The 14,719-nt window shown below is 43.9% G+C and overlaps 2 long non-coding RNA genes across 3 annotated transcripts; both read left to right on the plus strand.

Annotated features, from left to right (window-relative positions):
- Positions 1-322: 322 nt before the first annotated feature.
- LOC121841071 lies at positions 323-6,000 on the plus strand. Of its 2 annotated transcripts, none has more exons than XR_006080101.1 (5): positions 323-600; positions 881-1,280; positions 1,635-1,784; positions 1,821-2,070; positions 4,650-6,000. It is a non-coding gene; the product is annotated as an uncharacterized LOC121841071 (long non-coding RNA). The 2 variants fall into 2 exon arrangements; XR_006080102.1 differs by having other exon boundaries at positions 931-1,280.
- Positions 6,001-6,280: 280 nt separating this feature from the next.
- LOC121841140 lies at positions 6,281-10,767 on the plus strand. The gene is made up of 6 exons (XR_006080153.1): positions 6,281-6,586; positions 7,279-7,356; positions 7,463-7,495; positions 7,712-7,797; positions 8,371-8,468; positions 10,674-10,767. It is a non-coding gene; the product is annotated as an uncharacterized LOC121841140 (long non-coding RNA).
- The last annotated feature ends 3,952 nt before the right edge of the window (positions 10,768-14,719 follow it).

Raw genomic sequence — 14,719 nt, forward strand, 5'->3', positions numbered from 1 at the left:
ATAGTATTTAACACCTAATTGGTTTGAATCTTCGCTGTTTTTGGTTTACCTCAAATATATATATATATATCTCATGTAATGACTCAAAGTAGCCTATTTCAACAAATTCGGAGAACAAACTGAATGTAAAGTATTTTCTAACCCTGTATCTTCATCAATCTTATGATTGAAGCCTGTCTTTTATTTGGCTGGCATTTTGCCAACTCAGCCACCGCATTGGACAAGATTTTTTTAGCTGCAAGGTGTGGTGTGTGACCAGGTGTGGTGTGTGACCAGGTGTGGTGTGTGACCAGGTGTGGTGTGTGACCAGGTGTGGTGTGGTGCTGTGGGGTGAGTTCTGCGGTGTTGTCATGTCCCGTTGTGTGTGGGGTTGGCGTTGAACTGCCCTACTGTGTGCACGTGTGTGTGTGTACACAAGGTTACATGATGTTGGAGCCTATCTGTTGGCTGACGAGGAGTGCAGTCTGATCCAGCAGGTTCACGCCATCAGTAATGTAGAGGAGTCTATCTACATGGAGTCTTCTGTCCAGCCCTATGGGCCCCAGGCCAGGTAAAACACAGCATGGAGTCTTCTGTCTAGTCCTATGGGCCCCAGGCCAGGTAAAACACAGCATGGAGTCTTCTGTCTAGTCCAGGCCAGGCCAGGTAAAACACAGCATGGAGTCTTCTGTCCAGCCCCATGGGCAGGCCAGGTAAAACACAGCATGGAGTCTTCTGTCTAGTCTTATGGGCCCCAGGCCAGGTAAAACACAGCATGGAGTCTTCTGTCCAGCCCAATGGGCCCCAGGCCAGGTAAAACACAGCATGGAGTCTGTCTGTCCAATGGGCCCCAGGCCAGGTAAAACACAGCATGGAGTCTTCTGTCCAGGCCCCAGGCCAGGTAAAACACAGCATGGAGTCTTCTGTCTAGTCCTATGGGCCCCAGGCCAGGTAAAACACAGCATGGAGTCTTCTGTCCAGCCCTATGGGCCCCAGGCCAGGTAAAACACAACATGGAGTCTTCTGTCTAGTCCTATGGGCCCCAGGCCAGGTAAAACACAGCATGGAGTCTTCTGTCTAGTCCAATGGGCCACAGGCCAGGTAAAACACAGCATGGAGTCTTCTGTCTAGTCCAATGGGCCCCAGGCCAGGTAAAACACAACATGGAGTCTTCTGTCTAGTCCTATGGGCCCCAGGCCAGGTAAAACACAGCATGGAGTCTTCTGTCTAGTCCTATGGGCCCCAGGCCAGGTAAAACACAGCATGGAGTCTTCTGTCCAGCCCTATGGGCCCCAGGCCAGGTAAAACACAGCATGGAGTCTTCTGTCCAGCCCATGGGCCCCAGGCCAGGTAAAACACAGCATGGAGTCTTCTGTCTAGTCTTCCAATGGGCCCCAGGCCAGGTAAAACACAGCATGGAGTCTTCTGTCTATGGGCCCCAGGCCAGGTAAAACACAGCATGGAGTCTTCCAGGCCAGGTCATGGAGTCTTCTGTCAGCCCTATGGGCCCCAGGCCAGGTAAAACACAACATGGAGTCTTCTGTCTAGTCCAATGGGCCCCAGGCCAGGTAAAACACAACATGGAGTCTTCTGTCCAGCCCTATGGGCCCCAGGCCAGGTAAACACAGCATGGAGTCTTCTGTCTAAAAGGCCAGGTAAAACACAGCATGGAGTCTTCTGTCTAGTCCTATGGGCCCCAGGCCAGGTAAAACACAGCATGGAGTCTTCTGTCTAGTCCTATGGGCCCCAGGCCAGGTAAAACACAGCATGGAGTCTTCTGTCTAGTCCTATGGGCCCCAGGCCAGGTAAAACACAGCATGGAGTCTTCTGTAAAAGGCCAGGTAAAACACAGCATGGAGTCTTCTGTCTAGCCCTATGGGCCCCAGGCCAGGTAAAACACAGCATGGAGTCTTCTGTCTAGTCCTATGGGCCCCAGGCCAGGTAAAACACAGCATGGAGTCTTCTGTCTAGTCCTATGGGCCCCAGGCCAGGTAAAACACAGCATGGAGTCTTCTGTCTAGTCCAATGGGCCCCAGGCCAGGTAAAACACAGCATGGAGTCTTCTGTCCAGCCCTATGGGCCCCAGGCCAGGTAAAACACAGCATGGAGTCTTCTGTCTAGTCCAATGGGCCCCAGGCCAGGTAAAAAACACAGCATGGAGTCTTCTGTCCAGCCCATGGGCCCCAGGCCAGGTAAAACACAGCATGGAGTCTTCTGTCTTCCTGGGCCCCAGGCCAGGTAAAACACAACATGGAGTCTTCTGTCCAATGGGCCCCAGGCCAGGTAAAACACAACATGGAATGGGCCCCAGGCCAGGTAAAACACAGCATGGAGTCTTCTGTCTAGTCCAATGGGCCCCAGGCCAGGTAAAACACAGCATGGAGTCTTCTGTCAGCCCATGGGCCCCAGGCCAGGTAAAACACAGCATGGAGTCTTCTGTCTAGTCCAATGGGCCCCAGGCCAGGTAAAACACAGCATGGAGTCTTCTGTCTAGTCCTATGGGCCCCAGGCCAGGTAAAACACAGCATGGAGTCTTCTGTCTAGTCCAATGGGCCCCAGGCCAGGTAAAACACAGCATGGAGTCTTCTGTCCAGTGGGCCCCAGGCCAGGTAAACACAGCATGGAGTCTTCTGTCTAGTCCAATGGGCCCAGCAGAGTCCAGGTAAAACACAGCATGGAGTCTTCTGTCTAGTGCTATGGGCCCCAGGCCAGGTAAAACACAGCATGGAGTCTTCTGTCTAGTCCTATGGGCCCAAGACCAGGTAAAACACAGCAGGAAGTCTTCTATCTAGTGCTATGGACCCCAGGCCAGGTAAAACACAGCATGGAGTCTTCTGTCTAGTCCAATGGGCCCCAGGCCAGGTAAAACACAACATGGAGTCTTCTGTCTAGTCCTATGGGCCCCAGGCCAGGTAAAACACAGCATGGAGTCTTCTGTCTAGTCCTATGGGCCCCAGGCCTGGTAAAACACAGCATGGAGTCTTCTGTCTAGTCTTATGGGCCCCAGGTAAAACACAGCATCTGACAAACTGGGAGCTAAGGGACAGCTGTTTGTCACTGGCTGGGTACATGCAGGTATGGTGGACGTTGATGTGGCAACGGCAAGCACTGTTGGGGGAGGAGATTGCTGTAGCCTCCGTTATTATATGAAGAGGAGATTATAATGAAGGCTACAGACATAACGAGCTACATCTAAGTACTTTGGCCTCAACCTTTAATAAACAACAGCCTTTGATCTGTTTTCACCCAGTGTACCTGATGGAACTCACTGACTACCTTTTTAATGGGCATCTATCATTACTTTTGAAGGTACCGGTCGATGTCTTAGTCCTACAAATAGCTGGTTGGTCTGGTTTGTGTGTGGCTGCTTGCTGAATAAGCTTTGTTGTGCAGAATGCTGGTGGGAGGAAGGTATTTATCTTCCTCTGAGGTACAGGTCATAGTTAAGCAGGATGGCAGTTGTCTATCTGATGGACTCTTCCTGCTAAACCTGCTTGAATGGGTTAGGGTTTCTGCTGCTGTGTCAGATATCACTGTGAAGATTAATGGGTTGTTGAGCTGTGTGTGTGTGTGTGTGTGTGTGTGTGTGTGTGTGTGTGTGTGTGTGTGTGTGTGTGTGTGTGTGTGTGAGATTTCAAGTGTGTGTGTGTGTGTGTGTGTGTGAGAGAGAATGTGTGTGTGTGTGTGAGAGAGAGTGTGTGTGTGAGAGAGGGAGATAATGTGAGTGTGAACACGAGATTGTGTGTTTGGCAATTTTATAAGTTAGAGCTTTCTGCTAACCTCTGCACTTCAGAAATTCCTCTCGCTTCTAGAGCCTCCCCTCTCCTTCTCCCCCTCCCCTCTCCTTCTCCCCCTCCCCTCTCCTTTCCCTCCCCTCTCAGCCTCCTGTCTTCCCTCCATGTTGTTGTCTCATACTGTTAGTACTGTATGTTATAGTCAGGGTTGTGCTCAGTGGACCTAGAAACTGAGGCACTATATTCAATCAGTACAGTCAAAATGCTTGTTAATTTCCACCTCGTGTACCTATTGAATGTGACCCGGACTTAGGGCTTTTCTCTTGTTTCTGTTTCCCTAGCAGACCCTCCTCCCCATCCCTCACTCTTTCTGTCCATAGCCAATACTTTCCTCGCCTTTTAGGTTTCACCCAATAAATAAGAGTTATTGTCAGATTGACCAAACAAATCTAATGTTCCAGTAACAGCCACTCAAATGTTGGTGTATGTGGTACTGCTCGCAACACAGACTTAGCCTGGTTAAACTAGCCTGAACGCTGAACTCCCCATTCTAGGGAAGTGAAACAATGGTGAGCGCAGCATTCAGTCTGGTTCAACCAGGCTATCACAGACTAGCTCATTTTCAGAAGACAGTTTAACTAGGCCGTCTTCTGAAAATGAGCTAGTCTGTGATAGCCTGGTTAAACAGGATATACTAACTTATTTTCAGAAGACAGTATATCATGTAATGAGGTTGTATTGGTACTACAACATTGGTACTATCGAACAGTTGGACTGTACCTCTGTTTTTGTAGAGATTTGTTTAGGAAGCTCAGAGAACATGACTTTGGTTTGTAATTTGTCAACATGTCCTCATGTGATTTGGAAACGAGGCTGTATTGTTGTATTCATTCCTTTATCCCCACCACTCCCTCTCTTTCTCCCCCCTCTTCTCAGGCACATGGCTCAGGCAGACCTGAAGAGCTCTACGTTTTGGCTAAGGGCAAGCGTGGGGGCAACCGTGTTTGCAGTCCTGGGCTTCGCTATGTACAGAGCTATCCTCAAACAACGATGATCAAGACAGACACAGGATGCATGAGATGACCCTTGACCCGCCCCCCACCGCCTAGTCTCTGCCCTTTGACCCCTCACGCCCTCCCTGAAAGAGAACATGACCTCCAACATCCCACAGTCCTCTGCTCCCCTTCCCCAAAAAAGAGACAACTACTGAATGAAACGGAACTTCCAGCCCATCTGAACCTGATCCCACATCCACCCTACCGGAGAAGGAACAAACCGGAGAAACCATAGATTGATTTTATATATTTGAAACAGAGAAAAAAACTTGTCATCAACTGTTTTTTGTTTTTCTTTGGGGGGAAAAAATGTCACCACAAACTCACATTGTATTTTTTGAACACCATCTAATCAATCTACTGCAGGCATTCTGGTATCGTATGATCTGGTCTAGTCTTGGGGGTTTTTCTTCTCCAGGTCAGACAGTAGTAGTTGCTGGTTGTTTTTAAATCTGTGTAGAACCCAGCCTTTTTTCTCAGGTCAGTATTATAGCTAGCTGGTTTAGGTCAGTATTATAGCTAGCTGGTTTGACCCCAGAGCCCAGGAGAAAGCAAAGAAGGCAGCCGCATACAACTCACTACAAAAGGGACTGAAAATATTTGTTTATAGGTGTGTGTGTATATATAAATATATATATTTGCTCGGGTACTTAGAGAAATACCCAACTAGATTACGGCGTGAACAAAGCTTGCCAGGATCAAAGCATTCAGTTCTGTAACACCTCAACAGTGAGCCTACAGGAAGAGCTGCAAAGTCAAAGCCATTTTTAACGTTGAAAAGGTCATGGGTTTCGTGCACGCGTTTCAATTGCTATTAATTTATTAACCTGTTTTCTTTGGTTTATCAGTTTGGAATGGTTTGTTCAGCATTGCATGAAACAGACGCACTTCAAGAGGATAATGCATTCATTTCCCATGTGTTTTTGTATATCTAGTATTATCAAAGCCGTTATTAATAATGACATCCATCATTCACTTACTCTGAAAGACAAAAGACTACAACATTATCATGACTGCTTCTTCCTCGACTTGTTTTATTTTCCTGTTTTTAAAATAGCTTTTTTCCTTTCATATTATGGTTTTATTTGTCTGTTCCACTGTTATGCCTCCAGATTCCACTATGTTATTAACAGCCATGCAGTGCACCTCTGACTCCCTCCTTGGACCATGGATGGAACTGTTTATTCTCATTGACTTTTCCAACATTTACAATAAAGAACTGTGTGATCTGATACAGGTGTCTGCAATATGATTTGATCCATTCATATAACATACACATTATCCCCCCTCACTATTCCCTATCTTTTAGCAGTGTCAGAACAGTGTGCAAATGTTGGAGTCATCTGATTTCTTAAAATCCACCATACTTACATTTTCATTGTACAACATGTCACGAAGTGTAGCCTGCTTTTACTAACATTGAATCCTTTGAAGAATAATGTTCTCTTCATTGAGCTCAAAATTCTCAGTGGACAAACACCTCAAATGTGGGTACATATAATGGCTAAGCAGGCGCGTATAGTTCACACACAGTCAACGTCAACTTGACCTTAATATCCCATACGTTTCTATAACGAGTGACTGAAGACAAACATGGGGACAAACAAGCATTTTGTGTGTCAGAATGGAGAAGTGGGCAGGTGATGGAGCCAGTGATATCCCAGTTCTCAGTGAAAGGGGGAAGTCACCCATCGACTAGTGATACTGAACAAGAACTAATAACAGGATTTAGTATAAGTGTTATCTTCTGAAACGATGTCAACGGAGAGGCAACAGCTGCTTTTCGAGGGCTTCCTGAAGAAAAGGAAAGATACAATGGTAAGACAAAGCTCTCAAAAATGTAGAACAACTTGTCACATTAACAGCTCAATTACTGGACTCCGTTTACTTGGTAGTTGTTGGGGAATTGTTAGATTACTGCACTGTCTGAACTAGAAGCACAAGCATTTCGCTACACTCAAATGAACACCTGCTAACCACGTGTATGGGACCAATAACATTTGATTTGATGTGTTGATGAATACTTACAAGTGATCACTTTTCCAATATTTGTGTCAACTGCTTTCTATGTATGCCAATATATTCCATACTACTGTGTTCTACTCTGTCATTGCCAGTCAGTCATGGTTTGTATCCAGAATCAGGTCTTCACTATCTGGAGGGACACTGAGTCTGTAGGGACACTGAGTCTGTAGGGACACTGAGTCTGTGTTCTACTCTGTTATTGCCAGTCAGTCATGGTTTGTATCCAGAATCAGGTCTTCACTATCTGGAGGGACACTGAGTCTGTAGGGACACTGAGTCTGTAGGGACACTGAGTCTGTAGGGACACTGAGTCTGTAGGGACACTGAGTCTGTAGGGACACTGAGTCTGTAGGGACACTGAGTCTGTAGGGACACTGAGTCTGTAGGGACACTGAGTCTGTAGGGACACTGAGTCTGTAGGGACACTGAGTCTGTAGGGACACTGAGTCTGTAGGGACACTGAGTCTGTGTTTTTTCTCTTTTAGAAAATGAAGTGGTCAACCTATTGGTTCAGGCTCCAAAACACAACATTATTCTTCTACACTAAGAAACATGGGAGTGCTGTGAGTATCAGCTGTGAGAAGTCCTCCAACGTTTTCAGGGGAAGTTGAATGTTATTTACACTGTTCAAAGTAGTAATAGTCTTCTGATCTTCTCTGTCCCCCACAGTCACACCTAAGAGGCCTGTACTACATCTACACTGTAAGTCAAACTGATTTCATTTGGTCTGAAAGCCTTCCTGGTCCTTCTAGCCGGACAGACAGGAACAATTGCCCTGGACTTTGTTCTACTTTCCCTTGTGTTCAATGAGCATTACCCACTATTCCATATGCCCTAGTTACAGCTGCTTAATAGTATACTATTTACAAGTATGTATAGCACTTTATGTCTGAAATAGAAGTGTTGTTGTTGGGTCAGGTGCAGTCTGTGCGTGAGATCCAAGGGAGAAGCGTAAGCACTACGTGTTTGAAATCACCATGAAGAATGGGAAGAGGAAAGTACTGGTGAGTCACAGACAGCTCTACTCCCACTTCAGGTGTACAGAACCGTGTGGTGTGGGCTGTGCAGGCTGCCCTGTTGTTTCAGGATGTGGTCTGTTTACTAGTGTCATTACAGAACCGTGTGGGCGCTGATGCCTGTGTAGGTTTAACATGTGGTTTCAGGATGTGGTCTGTTACTGTCACTTCATACTCACTGATGGGAATTTCCCATATTAAAGTACCAGGTGAAGAAGCTGTACATTGTTCAGAAAGATAAATTCAACTGTATTAAAATATTTTATCAGCTGTTTACATTTTAGTCATTTAGCAGACACTCTTATCCAGAGCAATGAGGGTTAGGTGCTTCACACCTAGATTTTGGACCTAGTCATCTTGGGGAATAGAACCAGAGACCTTTTGGTTATTAACCCAACACTCTTAACCACTAGGCTAACTGCTACCCAGCTGTGTTCTACAGTACTTGGATTGCTTAAAGTCATTTAACACTTCCTCTAACAACTAAGGATGATCTTTTTAACTCAGACTGTAACAATGTACTAAATTCATCCCTGCTACCCCCTGACCATGTGTCTGCAGGCTGCAGAGACAGGGGATCTGAGGAGGGAGTGGATTGGCCAGCTGTGGAGGGCCATGCATCTCTCGGGCCCAGGGGGTACAGACCCAGGCTGCATACGGTAACAGAAAGCTCAGGATTATTGAGACACTACTGCACTGTTTGTCATTACATTACACTAGTAATTTATCAGGAGCTCATACCTAGAACGACTTCCAAAAGGTTCATTCAAATTAGGCTAAATAACCTATGAGCATCGGCAGTTAAACCTTAAAAAAGAACTGTTTGTAACAATCACAGTGCTAGAATAGATGAAATCTGTGCAGGTGTATTTGAAGCCTGAAACTACTATATACAGTGCCTTGCGAAAGTATTCGGCCCCCTTGAACTTTGAGACCTTTTGCCACATTTCAGGCTTCAAACATAAAGATATAAAACTGTATTTTTTGTGAAGAATCAACAACAAGTGGGACACAATCATGAAGTGGAACGACATTTATTGGATATTTCAAACTTTTTAACAAATCAAAAACTGAAAAATTGGGCATGCAAAATTATTCAGCCTCTTTACTTTCAGTGCAGCAAACTCTCTCCAGAAGTTCAGTGAGGATCTCTGAATGATCCAATGTTGACCTAAATGACTAATGATGATAAATACAATCCACCTGTGTGTAATCAAGTCTCTGTATAAATGCACCTGCACTGTGATAGTCTCAGAGGTCCGTTAAAAGCGCAGAGAGCATCATGAAGAACAAGAAACACACCAGGCAGGTCTGAGATACTGTTGTGAAGAAGTTTAAAGCGGGATTTGGATACAAAAAGATTTCCCAAGCTTTAAACATCCCAAGGAGCACTGTGCAAGCGATAATATTGAAATGGAAGGAGTATCAGACCACTGCAAATCTACCAAGACCTGGCCGTCCCTCTAAACTTTCAGCTCATACAAGGAGAAAACTGATCAGAGATGCAGCCAAGAGGCCCATGATCACTCTGGATGAACTGCAGAGATCTACAGCTGAGGTGGGAGACTCTGTCCATAGGACAACAATCAGTCGTATATTGCACAAATCTGGCCTTTATGGAAGAGTGGCAAGAAGAAAGCCATTTCTTAAAGATATCCATAAAAAGTGTCGTTCAAAGTTTGCCACAAGCCACCTGGGAGACACACCAAACATGTGGAAGAAGGTGCTCTGGTCAGATGAACCCAAAATTGAACTTTTTGGCAACAATGCAAAACGTTATGTTTGGCGTAAAAGCAACACAGCTCATCACCCTGAACACACCATCCCCACTGTCAAACATGGTGGTGGCAGCATCATGGTTTGGGCCTGCTTTTCTTCAGCAGGGACAGGGAAGATGGTTAAAATTGATGGGAAGATGGATGGAGCCAAATACAGGACCATTCTGGAAGAAAACCTGATGGAGTCTGCAAAAGACCTGAGACTGGGACGGAGATTTGTCTTCCAACAAGACAATGATCCAAAACATAAAGCAAAATCTACAATGGAATGGTTCAAAAATAAACATATCCAGGTGTTAGAATGGCCAAGTCAAAGTCCAGACCTGAATCCAATCGAGAATCTGTGGAAAGAACTGAAAACTGCTGTTCACAAATGCTCTCCATCCAACCTCACTGAGCTCGAGCTGTTTTGCAAGGAGGAATGGAAAATATTTTCAGTCTCTCAATGTGCAAAACTGATAGAGACATACCCCAAGCGACTTACAGCTGTAATCGCAGCAAAAGGTGGCGCTACAAAGTATTAACTTAAGGGGGCTGAATAATTTTGCATGCCCAATTTTTCAGTTTTTGATTTGTTAAAAAAGTTTGAAATATCCAATAAATGTCGTTCCACTTCATGATTGTGTCCCACTTGTTGTTGATTCTTCACAAAAAAATACAGTTTCATATCTTTATGTTTGAAGCCTGAAATGTGGCAAAAGGTCGCAAAGTTCAAGGGGGCCGAATACTTTCGCAAGGCACTGTAGATATGGGAGGATTTGCTATGCAGACAGCACAGGAGGTTGGTGCCACCTTCATTGTGGAGGACGGGCTCGTGGTAATGGCCGGAGTGGAATTTGTGGAAGGGTATCAAACACATGGTTTCCGTTCCAGCCATTATTATGAGCCGTCCTCCCCTCAGCAGCCTCCAGTGTCAGACAGAGCCTATGCAACAGCTGTCTAAGATAATGCTTTATGTATTCCTGGTGAGCATTTGAGTGCCTTGGAATGCATTATCTGCAAAAATGTTGGTTTTATAAAATATAGTGGGAAACAGTTTTATTTCTGTCCATTTGAGTGTTGCCTGTCCATCTGTTTTGTCTCCAGACAGCAGGATGTGAGGTCTGATGACCTGAAGGCCAGAGGTCGCTTCAGCACCTATAACAGCTCCGAATGTGACAGCATGATGGAACCACTGGGGTTCATCGACCCCTCTCTGCACCCCTCAACCCCTCCACCCCTGACCAAGACCTAGACCAGGGACACAGGATTACCCACTGCCTCTCTGGCCCCCTCACCCCTGACCAAAATCTGGGGCACAGGGCTACCCTCTCTCTCTCCCTCACTGACGAGCTCAGTAATGAGGAAGCCATATACCAGAACACCATCTCACATTGTAAGTAGAGCATCAATCCTCTGTAAACTCAGCAAACTTAAGTGGAAATATGTTTGTTTTTTCATTCACATTTGCTGTGCCAAGCAGTTGGAGGGAATCAATGGTTTGGTTGTCTAGTGGAAAGAGGAAATGGGCACGTTGTGGCATTTAATGCTTTGGTGGTGAGGTGGGGAGTGTTACAGGAATTAAATTCCTCTATGTTTTAATACCCAATTAAAATTAAACACTCTGTCAATTCATAAGAGTTTGTAAGACCCTTATTTGTATAAAATGGACAGAGACCAGTCTTTGAAATCAACCAGCTGTGTTTATTCTCGTGAGTACTGCCCATGATACATTTTATCACAGGTTATAAACTGAAAATGACATCAGCGTTTTCTAAACTGTTCCGTCTCTTCTTGACACTGGTACAAAGGTTGTATAGTTCTCAAGCCTTCCCACATCGTCTAGAGCCAAGGCCAGCCTGTGTAGATAAGCATTCTAGCCAGTCTGGCGATATAGTTCATTCATTTCTACCAAGGAACAGACAGTCATTGTTCTAATTCTTGATTATATTTACACACATTATATTCAGTACTAGGATTAAAAAGAAAATTCATACATATACAGTAACATAATAGTATTCTGATTAGTCAGTCCTGATTGAAATGTATACATAATTAGTCATTATTGATAAAATTCCCTTAACAGGGAGCCAAGCTGTAGCTTCAGCTCTGAAATATGGCAACATCTTTTCACTGTAATTTCAGATGGAGAGGAGGATGAAGGCAGTGTCCATAGATTTAGAAGGAGATGTGAGGAGGAGAGAGATGAAGAAGAGGAGGAAGAGTGTAAGGAGGAAGAGGATCAGTATGACATTCTACCAGCCCCCCGGAACTGTGAGTACTACCCTTATGGTCACATCAGTGTGTCGTTATATGTCATAAATCAATAAATTATCCATCATAAATGTCATAGATTCTTCCATTATGGAGACCACTGTATAGGATATAAAATACAAGTAGATATCATGATATTACATGATAATGACTTATGTTAATGGTCTGTGTATGATAAATGACCAAAAACCTACCTGCCATTTCCTCTGTAGCTGAGTATCACATCAACCAATCAGATGAAGACTTGACTGATGGAGAGGACCTCTATGACTTCCCACTGTCCAATAGGAGGGCAAGTGACCGCCAAGGTGAGATTATGAAAATGTTTATTTTTCAATTGATTGGGTTTTAAATTAATTCAATATTTTTCATTTGTTTACCAGCAAATGTAAGTGTATTTGGGTTTATTTTCATGCTCTATCTCAGATTATAGGGAGATGACAGAGAGCATCTATGACGTCCCCAGTTCCCTAATGAGGAAAATGTCTGAACACACACTTGGTGAGTATGACAGCAGCGTTCTAGTTCTAATTCTCTTTTCATACATTTCTGTTTTCTGCTAATTTTATAGACACACAAATGTAAGGGTCCTTTCAATCTATATCCTTGAATAGCACGGTGTAAAGGTCATTTACGATTTAATTTTTTATTTATCCTTTATTTAACTAGGCAAGTCAGTTTAGAACAAATTCTTATTTACAATGACGGCCTACCCCGGCCAAACCCGGACGGCGCTTGGCCAATTGTGCACTGCCCTGTGGGACTCCCAATCACGGCCAGATGTGATGCAGGCTGGATTCAAACCAGGGACTTCAGTGACGCCTCTTGCACTGAGATGCAGTGACTTAGACAGTTGAGCCGACATATGCAGCATTTGCCGTGAATGCAGTCTCTGCTAAGAAAGAAACATTGCCTTTAAATGTAAATCACGCTGTAAGGCTGAACTCCCGCGATACGGATTGAATAGAGCCCTAACATATCCTGAGAATGGTATACTTTTATTTAAAGGAATGTGTAGAACCAGAAGCAAAGTAGACACTATTTCCCCCCTATCTACCCCATGAAAATCCTAACCAGACTCATCATCAGTATTAACAAAAACACGCACGTCTTTATCCCTCACTCTCATAGCAGAGCCTTACCCTGGAGGTGAGATACTGGTGGAGGACAGGGGCCTCCTGGATGACATGATGGCCAGTCTGGGTGGAGGGACGGTGGGCTGGATAACAGGTGCTTCTACTGTGGAGCCCTACGGGCTGGCTCATCATGGCTCTTAGGACTGGTATATAGTATAGACTCTGGATAATATAGACTGAATGAGTTTTCCTCATTCAAATTGTTCTATAAAGCTTGACGCATTCTGTTAGAGATTTAAATATGTTTACATTTTATGAAAAAAAAATCTCATTTGTCATGATATTCTATTCTATTGACTTCTCTTTTAATACAATCTACTGTCAAGGAAATACCATATTAAATAACTAACTTCATACTGTCAAAGTGTTCCACTTAGTATATAATGTCAGGAGAGAGGTACTATAGTATTCAGGCAGACCCTATCCCTTCTTTTTTAGGAGGTAGATCAGCTTTAATACTGCAGATACATTGTGGCTTCTATCAATGTAATTGTCTGCATCATTTCCAATCACACATGTATATTTTTGTAAATATATAGAGTATATATTATTTTAAATATATATACATTTTAAATACATTTTGCTTCTTTATTATTTTCCCTAACCCTACCACCCCTCCCTTAATTGGAGTAAACAAATGAAATAGATTTGACTTCTTTATTATTTTCCCCTAACCCAACAATACTTAGGCTTCCACTTCCAGGTTATACATACTACATACATTTAATGGAAAATATATTTTACATTAGTTATCTTCTGTTTGTTTTTAGTCCCAGCCTTCAGCTACCATCAACCCCTCCCATCTACAGTGAGGGGAAAAAGTATTTGATCCCCTGCTGATTTTGTATGTTTGCCAACTGACAAAGAAATGATCAGTCTATAATTTTAATGGCAGGTTTATTTGAACAGTGAGAGACAGAATAACAACGAAAAAGATCCAGAAAAACACATGTCAAAAATGTTATAAATTGATTTGCATTTTAATGAGGGAAATACAGTGCCTTGCGAAAGTATTCGGCCCCCTTGAACTTTGCGACCTTTTGCCACATTTCAGGCTTCAAACATAAAGATATAAAACTGTATTTTTTTGTGAAGAATCAACCACAAGTGGGACACAATCATGAAGGGGAACGACATTTATTGGATATTTCAAACTTTTTTAACAAATCAAAAACTGAAAAATTGGGCGTGCAAAATTATTCAGCCCCCTTAAGGTAATACTTTTAGCGCCACCTTTTGCTGCGATTACAGCTGTAAGTCGCTTGGGGTATGTCTCTATCAGTTTTGTACATCGAGGGACTGAATTTTTTTCCCATTCCTCCTTGCAAAACAGCTCGATCTCAGTGAGGTTGGATGGAGAGCATTTGTGAACAGCAGTTTTCAGTTCTTTCCACAGATTCTCGATTGGATTCAGGTCTGGACTTTGACTTGGCCATTCTAACACCTGGATATGTTTATTTTTGAACCATTCCATTGTAGATTTTGCTTTATGTTTTGGATCATTGTCTTGTTGGAAGACAAATCTCCGTCCCAGTCTCAGGTCTTTTGCAGACTCCATCAGGTTTTCTTCCAGAATGGTCCTGTATTTGGCTCCATCCATCTTCCCATCAATTTTACCATCTTCCCTGTCCCTGCTGAAGAAAAGCAGGCCCAAACCATGATGCTGCCACCACCATGTTTGACAGTGGGGATGGTGTGTTCAGGTGATGAGCTGTGTTGCTTTTACACCAAACATAACGTTTT

The sequence above is a fragment of the Oncorhynchus tshawytscha genome, linkage group LG27 (genome assembly GCF_018296145.1).
Source record: "Oncorhynchus tshawytscha isolate Ot180627B linkage group LG27, Otsh_v2.0, whole genome shotgun sequence".
Lineage (NCBI taxonomy): Eukaryota > Metazoa > Chordata > Actinopteri > Salmoniformes > Salmonidae > Oncorhynchus > Oncorhynchus tshawytscha.